The sequence below is a fragment of the Phascolarctos cinereus genome, unplaced genomic scaffold (assembly GCF_003287225.1).
Source record: "Phascolarctos cinereus isolate Bilbo 61053 unplaced genomic scaffold, phaCin_HiC Scaffold_5;HRSCAF=322, whole genome shotgun sequence".
NCBI lineage: Eukaryota > Metazoa > Chordata > Mammalia > Diprotodontia > Phascolarctidae > Phascolarctos > Phascolarctos cinereus.
In genome coordinates, this window is record NW_027555958.1 from 145,373,112 (window position 1) to 145,387,672 (window position 14,561).

At 38.8% G+C, this 14,561-nt stretch overlaps 1 protein-coding gene across 1 annotated transcript in view; it reads left to right on the plus strand.

Moving 5' to 3' along the window:
- Positions 1-409: 409 nt before the first annotated feature.
- The window catches only part of HS3ST5 (heparan sulfate-glucosamine 3-sulfotransferase 5), a 306,841-nt gene continuing 292,689 nt past the window's right edge, over positions 410-14,561 (plus strand). Inside the window, 1 exon segment of the mRNA XM_078156763.1 lies at positions 410-1,284. The gene's annotated coding sequence lies outside the window, so the exon portion shown is untranslated.

Consider the following 14,561-nt stretch of genomic DNA (forward strand, 5'->3'; position numbering starts at 1 on the left):
CGGCTCCCCGGAGCCTGGAAGGCAGCGCCCAGGGTGGAGGACGCGATGTAGCTCCGCAGCCTCAGGACCTCTGTCGCGGCTGCCACCTCCTCCTGGTAAATTCTCCTCCTCCTTCTCCTCCTCCTCCCAGAGCCCTGCCCTCCCCCTGCAGCAAGCTGCTTTTTCGGTGTCTTGGTGTGCCTGTGCCTCTCTACTGGAGACACCTGCGCTTCCCAGCCCCTCTCCTCCTCCTCCTGCTTCTCCTCCGCCCTTTTTTGCTATTGCTGAGCCACTGCCTTTGGAGGCTAGGAGTGGGAGCAGCCGGAGGAGGGAGAGGAGGAGGGCTGGGGGCGGGGTGGGTGGGGAAAGGCTTAGGGAGGGGTGTGGACAGCAGCCACTCTGCAGCTGGCCGCCTGGGATCCCGCTTCCCTCGTGTGTCCCTCCGAGTGATGGAGGGGAAGAGACTCGCTTAGACACGCACGCAGCTGGGCGCCTCTCCGGGAGGCGGTGGTGGTGGCGGCGGCCGCAGCTGCTCTGCTTGCGAGAGGGAGCGGGCGGCGCCTGATGCAGCTCAGCTCTGGCTGCGCCGCGGGGAGCGCCCCGTAAGATTTAAGCTCGCTGAGTGGCTCTTGGGCGCCGGCTACAAGCGGGAAGAGAACCACCCAGAAGCTGCTTTGACTGTTGCTCTTTTTCAGAGAGGGTTGGGGCGAGCTCTGGGAGGGCGCTTCTTCAACTGTCACTGCGGAACAGGGTCTCATCCCCTCCTAGTGCAGGCAGGGTCTGGGGACCGCGCAGGGTGCATATGCGGAGAGGAGGATGCGTACCTTCTCTCGCGCTCAGCCACAAGGCATTGGGAGAGCTGGGACTGGGGCTCCGGAGCCAGACTGTGCCGCTTCCTAGCTGCGGGAACGCGCCCTGCTGCACCTGGCCTCTGCCTCTCTGGGAAGTGCAGGAAACGCGTCCTAAACTCCACTACTTCTTTCCTCCTCCCCCTCCTCCCACCCTTCACTCCTCCCTCCTTCCCGCCTCCCTCCCTCCCTAATATTTCTCTGCCTGCGTGTCTCTCCCTGCTTATACATACACACATCACCACTCGGTCACTCACTCACTCTCTCAGTCTCGCGCTCTGATGAGCTGAATTCCCAACCTCAGAAACAAGCCATCCAACTTAGGAGCCTGGCTACAAAAGCCACATATTTGCCCTCCACCCAGACCGCCACGAGCATTAGTGATCCCTTCGCCCGCCCGTCCGCCTGCCCGCCTCCACCTCGGCTCTCCTCCAGCAGCAGTGGCTCAGGATGCCCGGTAAGTGAGTCAGGCTGAGACCACTAAGTCTCTGCCAAGCAGTAGCTAGATAGAGTAGGTCGACTAGTTACACCATTCATCATCCCTTTTAAATTGGGGGAAGGGACAGCAAGGAGGGAGTAGTGGGAGAAAAAAAAAATCCCGCCAGCTGAACCGGTCTTGCGACCCCGGGACCGCTTTCTGGGGTCTAGTTTCCCGGGGGCGCTGCCCAGGAGAGGACTTTTAGGCAGGTTTCTCTGGGGCTCGAGTAACACAAGTGTAAGGAAGAAGGGCGTTGCGCTGGGTACAGAGGGTACTGTTGGTTCGGTTTGGGGTTGTTTGGGGAGAGGTTTGCTGGGAGACTGATGGAAAGGCATGTTACCCCAAACACAGTTGGGGGGGGACTTAGTGGTTTGACACCTATCTGAGTTGTTTGCGCTGAATATGATTGAAGAGGAGTTTCGACTTCTGTTCTTTAGGGATGAAGTGAATTCCCAGCTTTGAGGTAGAGGACAGGCAGAGGGCAAGAAAAGGAGGCAAGTGTCTTCACCCCATACACACCCAATCGCTGCCCACAACCTCCACTCTCTCCTAGAGATTGGATTCATGGTTGAAGCAATACCATTGCATTTTATACTGCCTGTGATCATGAAGGCTTTGGGTTGAGTTGGTTGAAAAAAGCGCCAGGGTTCTGGCTCCTGTGACCTGGGGGAGCAGACTGGCTTAGGGTTTGCAGTAGGAGATGTAGGAAAGGGGACCCCGAGTCTTGGCTGTGTTTGTCTTTACCTGAGGATTCTCATTGAAACTTACCAGCTTGGCGGGCAAGTGCTTCTCCGTCAACTCTGGAGCCACCTGACCCTCGTTGTCCCTACACTCTGGCTGCTCCTTCTCTCTCCAGGTCAGCGAGACATCTGCTGTTCAATGCAGGGTGCTCCACTACCCTTGCGAGCCTTTACTCACTCCCACTTTTAAGCATAATGATAATAATAATAATAATAATAACAATGCCAATTTCTCCGTAGAAAATATTGATCCCTTAAGGGGAGCTTTAATATTTGTAAAGTGCTTTAAATCAAATTACATCAAGAATACATTTAATTGCGCTGTAACTCTTCTCTGATTTATGTGAACTCTGTTAAGTAAATATCAGAGGAAGGGACAAGGTGGGGGCAGGGACTATAAGGCAGGAGCCCGGTAGATTCCTTTTAGTGAAGGTTGTCCTTTCTAAACTACTCTACTTGATTTGTTGGCAGTAATCTAAAGCTAGTGCTTGCCGTTGATTCTGAAATGGTTTTGCTCAGCAGTTTCAGTTTTTTTCAGGGCTTTAGGGGCATCACTGAAAAATGTTACCCAAGTTACAAATTAGTCCACGTATGATTCCTTTTGAAAAGAAGAGAAGATGAGAAGACATTACTGATATTGGATAGCAAAAGGTTTTTTCCCCTATATTAAAAAGGTCTTTTAATAGATATCAACTACCTATTTGCCAAATTCCATTTTAATCATCTAAATACTTCTTCCATATGACTCTCATCAAAGTAGAAAATGTCCCAAACTTAGTCTCCCTTCCTTCAATTGTTCCAAGATGCCCCATGTTTCAACTAATTATGGATGACCAGAGGAATCATTTGATGCTTTTGCCTTATGAAGTTGTTATTTGGTTGACTGTTCAAGGTACCAGAAGATATTGTCAAGGAATCAAAGAGTAGAATGAGTAGGAGGTTGTTGGCAGAACTTTAAGGCAAGTTAGCCTTCAGAGCCTTAAAAGAGAAAGAAAACTCTCTACTGGTAACTTTCAAGTTACTTTTGGTCAATTTTACGAACTCTTTTTCAATGTGTACACGAATGAAACATAATGTTGCTTATTAATAATTTAAAGGAATATTGTCAAATAGGCTACTAAGCAGATTTTATGGAAAATTATGAGGGTTAGAGTAAATGGAGGTTCACAGCATGAGCTCAGATTACAGTTTTTTCTAGGTCAAGTATGACCTCAGTACTTACATTTCATATTTAAAGTCTACTACCTTTGATTTCTTCATCCAGAACGATCTGTTTATAGTGTATTAGTATGTGTGAATCAGAGTCATGGTTGCTTACAAGCCTACTTAGATACTTTTGAATGAACTACCTTATTGCTCCCTGAATTTTTGTTCATTACATGATTTTTTTTAAAAGCCTCTACTATATACAAAGCACTATTCAGGATGCTGTGAGGGATACATTAAAGGTTTGAAAAGGGGGAGTCTTTTTTTTTAATAAACCTTTAGCCCTTTCCTTACTAAAAGATGGCTGAAGATAGTTACTAAGGTTATAATACAAAAACTACTTTGAGTGGGGAAAAAAACCTCAAACATTTGCCTTACTATTAAACAGTATCTTGCACTTAGTAGGTGATTAAATGTTGATTAAATGAATCCAAATAATTCATGACATCTACTATTCAATTTTGCTTTCAGTATGAAATACACTTTATCATTCTAAACTTATTGTGCTATATGTGATCCAGTGTTAGAAAAGTAATATTTCTTGTTTGAAATTCATGCCTGTGCTCATTTTTATGATTCACATAAATTAAAATTAAATTATTTATTAAATTCTATTTAATATTAAAATATTTAACAATAAACATTTATGTACTAACAGCTTAAGTTGGTACCTGTAAGCCCCATTCTGAATTGTCACTGGGCCAAACGTGTCAATTGTTCTCATTTATGAATAAATTTCCATTCCAACTGTATTGAAAATGAAGCTCTAAAGTTGAAAAAATTACTCCTTAACTTTTCTCATCTCTCTGCAACTTCAGAATGTGCATGTTTATGTAAGATTTTAAAGGTTATGCAATTTTATGCTAAAGAGTAATCTGATTTAATAGGTATTGTTTAGTATTTGTTAGAGAAGGAAGTACTGCCTTATAAAGGAAATCTAACTGAAGTCTTTGGAGTCTTTCTCAATATCATGGCTGGCAGGATTGGCTCTATTCTAAGAACATCATTCATAAATAAGATTATTCCTCAGGGTAACATGAAAGTAAGTAGCACCTGCAGAATAGTTTCTTAGTTATTAGTATATATTGGGAACTGGGGGGAGCGGAAGGTTGGGGTGATGGTTTAAGACAATTATTCTTCAATTACTCCTTGGGCATAAATTATAAGTAACAACACTAATACTGAACCCACTGAAGTAATAATACAGTTATGAATATGCCACTGGCTTATTTTTCTAGTGCAGAATCTTTTATTATTTGGTTTCTTCACAATACTTTGTTCTGGAAACTTCTAAAATTAAAATGATCATAGTTTCATTAGGGGTAGTATGATTTAGTATGAATGGAATTTTCTTCAAACTGTTATTATTTTTGCTGTTGCTGGCTGCTGCTGTTAATTTTAAGGAAAGATAAGTAGTTTCAGAGGAGAGATCCTTTAAATTAAAAGTTGCAAGAAAAGCATTCATATAAATCAAGCTTATCCTAACTCATGGCCAGCCTTGTTAAGGGGGTGGGGGGAGGCTTAAAAGTTTATTTTAATGATTTGCTAATTTGTGACAAACTGTAATTTCCAGATTATAATGCCACTATAGATAGCAAAAGTGCAATCACTCTTAATCAGAAATCTAGTACACAAATCTTTGTGGACAAATTTTGCTGACTCTTATTCTCATCATTGCCTTGTTAAGATCAATCTTTGTTTCTATGGATTATGATGATATCTTAACCTTTAGGGCAGAAGCTCAATAAAAACAAGTTATTAAGAACCACATTTGGAAATCACTGATCTAAGGACAAAGAGATTTCAGAGTAGATAAAGCTCATCAAAAAGGTTGTATTGTAAATTGTAGGCTCCAGAGGATATAAAATTGCCTGGATTTCTATATAATGTACAAGCAGAAGTTCAACAGGACAAAGGAAGTCTGTAAGTCCAATTTGCAGTTTCAATTGAAGGGTTGTTTAGCAATATTACTGTTGTTTAACATTTGGTAACATGTGTCGATTTTTCCATTATCTATAAAAGGGCTCTAAACAAAGGAAAGTCAGAAGCACAGGATGGCAGTGCTAGAAGATACTTTAGAGATAACCTAGTTCAGAGGAGTCAAATGTGGACCTGTGTGCTGCTGCAACATTCCAGAAGGCAAAGAACCAGATTAAAATGTAATTGGGAAATATTAAGCAAAATAAATACAAATTATAATAAAATGTAGATAATGTTAATATATGGTTTTCTAAGTCAATATGCATCCTTCAAGGATCTTTATGTATAGCTGAATTTGGATTTGTGTGTGTGTGGTTTTTTTTTATATAGCTTAGTTTTAACCCACCCCTGTGTATGAGGAGTTCAGGGCGCACTAGCACCCCTGGTGTGAGGGCTTGCTGAGCCTTTTTCAGGCCTACTCATCCACCTTTGCTGTCCACCTCTTATTCAATTCTCACCTGTGGCTCCAAGAAACGGTAGCATGGGCAGCATCCATCACACCTGAGTAAAATCATCTCAGCATAAGGCCTAAAACAGGTTGAGGGTAGCCAACAGACCTTAAACTCATGAGTGAATTAGTGGGATTTCTACCCCAAGCATGTGAAGACTTTTGGCAGAATAAGCTGCCAAGAGCAATTTGTTTCAACAGCCACAAAGGTGGCTCAATCAGGTACTATGGAGATTGATCAGATGTGGAAGATGCCAAGGTCATCCACTGTACCTTGGCCTGTCACTAATTGTCTTGACTTTTGTCTTGCCTCTGTGATACTGAGAGAGATAGTGAGGATGCTGACTTTGTGCAACTCTACCTTAGTTAAATCTAACTCATCACTCAATTGGTGATGTCATTGGTCTTCTTTGAACAACAAATTGCCCCCCCCATTTCTATTAGAGTTGAACACCACTGAATTCTAGTCCAATTCATTTCACAAAGAAAGAAACTGAGACTGAAGTGAAGGGACTTTTGCCTGTGGCAAGATAGTAGAAAAGCTAAGGAGAATTGAATTAAACGTTTTTTTTTTTGAGTGCCTACTATATGGCAGATACTGTGCTGGGTGCTGAGGCAATAAAGAAAAAAAAATCATAGTCCGTGCCCCCATGGAGCTTACTTTATACTGGGGAAGGAGTGGTGATAAAGACAATCTGCAACAGATAAGATATGCAAAGTTTATATAAAGTACTTTTATTATTTATTTATTTATTTTGCAAGAAGAGTATGTTAACAACTAAGGGAAGACTGGAAAAGGTCTTCTCTGTGAGGTAGTATAAGAGTTGTGTTTTGCTTTGATAGACTTATCTCTTCTTAGCAATACAAGGGTCTAAGACATCTCCAAAAGGCTCATGATGGAAAGTGCTATCCACATCCAGAGAAAGAACTATGGAGTCTGAATGCAGATCAGAGCATACTATTTGCTTTTTTTTTCTGTTTTGTTTTGTTTCTTCTTTCTTGTGGGTCCTCTTATTGGTTGAAATTCTTCTTTACAATATAACTAATGTGAAAATATGTTTAATAGGAATGTATACATAAAGCCTGTATCATATTGCACGCTGTCTTGAGGAAGAAGGTGGGGAGGGAAGGGGAGAAAATTTAAAACTCAAAGACTTATGGAAGTGAATGTTGACAACTAAAACTAAATTAATTAATTTTTTTTAAAAGAGTTATGTTTTGAGGGAAGCTAGGGAATCCTGCTAGAATCTGTATTACCCAGCTCCCAGGCTAGTGTTTATTCCATTGTGTCAAAGGATAGTTTGCAATGACCAGAGTTTGAAAACAGGATGTTTTAAGAATTTGTACTAATGATCTAGTGTCCACAAGTTGATCTGATTTCAGTTTAAACTCTTTATAAATATAATTTCATCCAGTATTATAGTAATGGAAATCAAACCTCTTTTATGGTATGTCTCTGGTACTGGTTACATCTTAAAAAATGTATTTACTTTTTGTGAACATTTGGCTACTTTTAAAGGTGATTATTTGGATTGTTGTGTGTATTTTAAAAGTATTAATTGAGCTAATCTTTCAAAGGGCTTAAATATTGTGAGGGAGATGAGGAGGCGATGTGCTGACTTTTAATTGTGGGAGCTGAGGTGGCCAATCTTTAGCCTATAATGAGATTTTTACAGACAAGTGATAATGAAGGAGTGACACTATGTTACCGAGAGAATGAGTAGAAGGCAGTAGCCCTATAACTTAATGTAATCTTTAATGGACTACACTGTAGATAGTTTCCTAGGATTCAGCTTTAAGTTTTAACTTCAAGGATTGGTGCCACTTAGTAATTGTTTAATAGTCTAGAGGACCTTAAAGTAGCTCAAATGAATATGGAATATTTTACATTCCCAATAATATCCTCATAATACATACTTATTCTACTGGGTCATAACGTATCTTTCTATAATAAAAAGGTACTTGCTGAGAAAATTTGACTGCTGTGTCACAAATTAAAATGACACATTTACCCTCACCTGACTTTAAATGGTAGTATGTATTTTCCTAAACATTTCCACTGAAAGTGAGAAAAGCTCAAATTGCCATGGAATGGTATAGCTTTAAGGTTTAGCTTATTATCAAATGAACATATTCCTTTAATTCATGGTCATATCACTATATGGTTAAATACTGCAATACTTTATGAGTTAGAGGGCCTAGACATAGATTAGGGCTGGGGAGAGGAGAGAGATTGGATGAAATGATGAAAAAAAAATTAAATTTAGAAGTTGGTAGCAAGAAGACTGTCTCTAATTGTGGCTTTTATTTTTTAAAAAAAATCATATGAAGAAATAATTAACATTAAGTAACTGAATCTTTTAAATACTAATGAGAAAATACAACTGTGCCATCATAAATATTAACAATCCTGCTATATGAGCACAGTTTGGGTATCTATTTAGGTACATGTTAGAATGTCACTGTAGTGCTTTTTGCTGCAATTTTAAATGACTTCAACTAACTAATTCAAGCCAATTAGAAGTTCCCAATAATTCTGTATGTGCCTCATCATGAGGTAACTAGTTCTAGTTGCTCAAGAAATATTAAACAGAAAGGGAAAACTGTGCCATGAATGTTTAATCAGAACTGTTAGTTCTACAATTATAAAGTTGATTTATTGGAAACTTTTATAGCTATAAGGGGGGGAAATTCTTTTTTAAAATTTCTTCCAGATTTTAACTTGGTAAAACTAGAAACTGGTGTTATATTTAAATCTTTACCCTAAACATTAGAATGTATTAGATCTTCTATATGTGTAACTAAGAACAGATCCATAAAAGGTGTGAACTATATTCTTACCTGATATCTGATCATATCCTCAATTTAAATCTTATTGTAGTGACCTTGGGGTGCTCAAAGGAAACGTCAGCAGATTACAAGTGCTTGTAGCATCTAACAAACTATAAAGACTGAATATAGGCCCAGTGATGGAGCATACATCTGTTATGTGATAACTAGCATATATACATTTGGAGAGACTAGCTGCAGAGTGCTGAATGTTTTGGCCGTAGCAACTCTTGAAGACCATCTGCTAAGTTAGAAAGGAGTTCCAGTCCACATCAATAGAGGGAGTACCCGCACTGATGAAATGGCATCCATGTGAAGTAGCATATTATATTGAAGAGAGATCAAATATTTACTAGCTCTGTGACCCTGGAAAAGTCACTTAACCTTTCAAATTCCTTAACTGTTAAAGAAAAAAATGGGTTGGTAATAACAGCACAGTGTTGTTGTGAGGATCAAATAATATTTTGCAAACTTTACAGTGAGCTACTATGATTAATATGTTGATTGAAAGTTCTTTTCCCAGATGGAATTTGGAGAAAGATCTGAAAATAAGCAAAAAGTTTGTATTTTACCTTTAACTTTAGATGAGTTTATGACAATCATTTTGACTACTTTTTTCTAATATTTTAATCTTTTCATGTAAAATAGAAGAAAGTTGCCTAATTTGAATGTCTTCTAACTAGAAAATCAAATTCACTGGACTCAAAGGTAATTTCATTTATATGTTTGTGTTTGATTGATTTTTTTTTAAATTTCAAACCCCACATAGCAGGTTCTGGCTTTTAAGCCAGAAGTTCATGTTTCATGTGGAATTTCATGTTTCTAAGGCTCCCATCCCCAAATGAGTCAACGTATAAAATAATATGTAGCCAAATTATTTTCACCACTTTTGAAAGAACAGCTCTTGTGTTTTTATACATGGTTTTCTAAGCTTCAGGGAGTTGGTCATTGTACTTTCATGTTCCCTTTTTTGCTACCTGTGGTAATAACCTCTTGTCATGAGAAAAATACTTCTAATACAGAAGTGAAAGTACAATTTGTTTGGCAGTTTATTACAAAGTTAAATATTGATTGAATTGAATTTATAAGTTGAAGAAAGACCAGCAATAACTTTTAACTGAGTTGCTGATCCTTTTTTTAAAGTGGGGTATGATGAAGTTTAATCAGTCTCGAATATGAATTATTAGTGTACTCTATTCAGTCATTTTGATTTTAATAGAATTTTCTCATTTAATGGAATCTTATCCAGTGCTCTGAGTTTTCGCCTCTGAGATGCCCAAGTTGTCCTGTTTTCTTAGAGCTGAATGAAATATGTACAATATGACAATAGGCTCTCAAAGAAAATTGTTATTCCCAGGAATGCTTTAGATCATAAATCTTGGCTTTCATCTAGTTTAGGTAATTCATTTTCCAGATGTGGAAACTGAGGCTTAAATGACTCACACAAGAATACATAGGTAGTAATTATCAGAATCTATAATTTGGACATGCCCAGGGTCTCTGACTCTTCTGACACTAGAGCCTGTGCTTTTAGAACTACTGAGGCCAATTTCTACTTCAGAGAAACAGAAACATTGAATGCAAAAGAAATGCAATGTTCCCATTGACCCTTGAAACCACTTATGCCTCCCTTTTGATTTTTTCATAGACTTTTTCTAGCTAGGATTCCTCTGAAAGAATGTTCTTCTTCCCCTAAATCTTGATTAGATCAGGAGGCAGTCTGAGTACCTAGAACCAATATCTAGTTTCTTGATTTGTTCTCCCTCAAATGAGGAATGTAGTCAGGGACCTCAGTAACCATGAATCTATAATTGTGAGTCTGTACAGTTGAGTGTAGATAAGTCAATGGTTGGCCTAGACCTCTGGTTTCATGTCTTGGACCACTTCAGGTCTTGGATTAAAGGAGTGCTCCTTATTCTCTTCACCTCTTGGCAGCAGAGTAGAGGACATGAAAATTATAGTATTACAAACTTCCTTTAACTAAGCCCATCCAACAAGTATCTATTAAGGACCTACTCTTTGTATGTTCAGTGCCAAGGATTCAACAATAAAAATGAAAAAGTCATTGTCCTCAAGGAGTTTACATAAGCAAATAAGTACACATGTGATGACCTGAGAAAGAGTGAACAAGTAGCAATGAGTAAGCAGATCAGGAAGGAGATAAAATATGTTCTTCGTCTAGGAAGAACGTAGGGATTCTAAGAGGCAGAGGTGAAGATAGAGTTGATTCTACCTTTAGGGAACAGCCTGTGCAAATGCATAAAGGAGAATTGAATACCAGGTTTGGTATTCAATATAACAAACCAATAACAGATAGGTAGGTCAGTTTGGCTGGAATATAGTGTATGAAGGAGAGCAATGTCTACTAAACCTAGAAAAATTAGATTTCATATCAGATTATGAATGACTTTAAATACCAAGTGGGCAGCTAGGTGGCAAAGTGGATAGAGTGTTGGGCCTGAAGTCGGAAGATGTGTTCAAATCCAGCCTCAGATACTAACTATCTATGTTACCCTGGGCAAGTCAGTTAACCCTGTTTGCCCCAGTTCCTCATCTGTAAAATGAGCTGGAGAAGGAAATGGGAAACCATTTTTTTTTGCCAAGAAAGCTTCAAATGTGGTTGTGAAGCATTAGACTGAAATGACTGAACAACAACAACAAAATGCCAAGGGAAAAAGTTGATCTATTATCCTTAAAATTATAGTCATTGAGCTTCCTTGAGTAGGGAAGTATATGGGCAGACTTAAAAAAAAAAAAGATTGTTTCTGCAGCTCTGTAGAGGATGGGTTGGAGAATGGTGAAACTAGAGATTAGGAATCCAGTCTCTTGTATCCCATGAGAGAGGTGATAAAAGTCTGGACAAGGGTGTTCATTATTTGAATGGTTAGAGGGGCATGAGTGTAAGAAATATTATGGAGGAAAAAATGACAAGACTTGGTAACTGGTTGGATGTGTGGAATGTGTGAGAATGAGGAGTCAAGGTTACTCCAAGATTACAAAGCTTGAAAGGATGACCGATCCTTAAGAGGATTAGGAAAGGTTAGAGGAGGATTTGAGGTAGAGGGGAGAGGGAGAGGGCTTAAGTGGAGATAATAGTTTCTTCTTTGGACCCGTTGAGTTTGAGATGCATTTGGGACATCCAGATAGAAATGTCAAATAAGCAGTTTTTGAAGCAGAATTGGAGCTCTGGAGCTTGAGAGAGAGTAGGACTGAATATATAGACCTGTATTGGGATGATAATTAAACTCATGGGTGTTGATGACATCATGTAGAGAGGTAGAAAGCAAAAAGAAGAGGACTAAGGACAGAGCTCTGGGGAACACCCATGCTTAGAGATGAGACAAGGATGATGATCCAGCAAAGAAGACTAAGGAGACAGGTAGGAGAAGACTCAGGGAAGAAAGTCTCCAAGAGGAGAGTGTGGTCAACGGTATCAGATATCACAAAAAGGTCATTAAGTGCTTTCTCTGCTTTTCTTCCCACTCAACCATCCACTTTCCTGAATTATTTTTAATCACCTGCCCTTACCTCTTCTCCTTCCTTCATCTTCCTCCTTTTCCTCTCTCTCCGCTCCTTTTCTCCTTCTTTCTATAGGCCTATTGCTAGGGATAGATGGAATACATGATTAAGGCTAAGATATGCATGTAGGTTAAGTGGCTTGCTCAGGGTTACACAGATACTAAGTGTCTGAGGCCATATTTGAACTCAGGAAGATGGGTCTTCCTGACTACAAGCCTGGCACTATATCCACTGTGCGACCTCGCTGTCGCTGAAGAGCAACATGTGTGGAGGTTTCATTTACACATGTAGAATAACTACCCAGGAAAAATGAGGCAGAAAGCAATATGAATTTAGTCCACCATAAAACTGTTCAATTAATATGATTTAATCTAATTATTCCTATTAAAGACTGAAATGATTATAAAAATTACTACCTCCAACTTCAAAGAACATAAACAAATCTAAAAAGACAAGGATAGTATCTAATATATACAAAATATGCAGATTGGAAATGCCTCAATGTTTCTAGAAACTAAAATACTCATGGACCACTAGAATTAATACTTCAGCAATTGAAGACAAATTTTCTCTGTGTGGAGGCCAGATATGTTTTTAAGGAGGAATATTCACCTAATTTTCAAAAATTATTGATTCCGATTCATGACCTTGAAACAAAGATACATTTATTATAAGCAAGATAATTTTATTAAAGCATTCATGGAATTGACCCTTAAATAACAATATTTTTGCTGTTAATGCTATATTGAATCTGATTTTTTTAAAATTTCAAACACATTGTGTGATAGGTTTTACTAAATGTTATTGGCTGCTTATCCTTTTAATTGGGACACCTGTCTTTTTCAGTTGACTAAGGAGGGGTGGGAACTAATTAAACATCATAATGTATTATTCATTGTTTCTTCTTCAAAGTACTTTAGAGGAATTAACTAACATTCTCTGTTAAAGTATACATTTCTATTTCCATTTCATAAATAATAAACTAAAAATAAGCCAGAAATAATCAAAGCCAGAGTCAATTTTTGCTACCTCCAGTCCCACTCTTCATTGAATTTCTTATATTTCACAGGCATTTGACTATATAATTTGTTCTTTGGACTTCAGATAAGCCCTAAAAAGTTAGTTTACCATGTTTACATCTTATTCCACATGAGTCTCAATAGCTTCACCTTCCTTTCTCTAACATTAGTACCCCTGCAGTTTCCTGATTTCTCATTTTTAAATTAAGTTTCCACTGGTACTTACTGTGTTTCTATTCATCCCTAGTCCATCGCTATTCTAGGCTTATATATGACATCTTGATTTTTCACTTTATATAATCTGTTCAATGAGGAACCCCTTGTCTCTTGTAACTCATGTTTCTTGAGATGCTAAGCATTTGAAAATTCCGTGAATAAGCATATTTAATAGAAAGAGCATGGAATGTATTGTACATTGACTTGCTTTGCAAAGAGTCACTGTTCTTTTCACTATGATGATTTGAAAAGAGAGAGAATCTTGATGTAGTTAATCCCCCCCCACTATACCTTTTTTTACCTTCATAAAAAACAAGGAGGAAAAAGGATGCATTAACTAGTATTGTTCTTTTTCCTCAAACTTATTTACAAGGCAAGATTAAGAAACACGAGCTCTATTTTCAAAATTATTGTGCATTTGAAAAATGCTTTTCAGTCATGCACTAGTAAATCATTAATTCTATTTAACAGGCATAGTATTCAAAAGAGTAGCTGCCAAATTTGTTGGGTCTTCTAACAAGATAATTAATTATCAGGTAATAGGAGGACCGTTGGAGTGTTGGATGTAAAACAGATGGTGGAGGAAGAAGGATGAGGCAGTCAGAATGTTCTTAGGGGTGTGATAAGTCTTTTTTAGCCAGTGCAATGAAAAACCACTGGTATGCCCAATCTCCCATGCTTTCCATAGCTGGTCACTGCCTCTTAGCTTTTCAGTCGATCTTAAGTACGCTGGGTTCCACCTCACTAAGCCTATCCTCCTGCTCCTGTTCTTGCTCCTGCTCCTCCTCCTCTTCCTCTTCATTTTCTTACTGCTGCTACCTACTCTTTCATTTCAGTTGTTAAGTGAAGTAAGGAAAAGGAAGTCTCATCAGACACTAACAGTACCGTCAGCACCTGGGGCAGGAAAAGTTGTCTTTTCCTTGAAGAGGATTCAACTAGTTATACTCTTAATTCTTAACATTGCTTTTAGTCACACAGATGCATATAAAACTGTTAAAAGCATTGGCACTCATTTCAGAGACAGCTAAATGTAATGAACTGTTATAAGAAAAAATGAACAATTTCATTTTTAAATTTGAGAAACTGGATTGAGATCCAAAATCTCTGGGAAGGAAACCTTGATGGAGCATTAACAAAAGAGTCAAAAAAGCCCCCTGGCTTGTGCTCTCGTGCGCTCTCTCTCTCTCTCTCTCTCTCTCTCTCTCTCTCTCTCTCTCTCTCTCTCTCTCTCTCGCTCGCTCTCGCTCTCTCTCGCTCTCTCTCTCGCTCTCGCTCTCGCTCACTCACACACACACACAC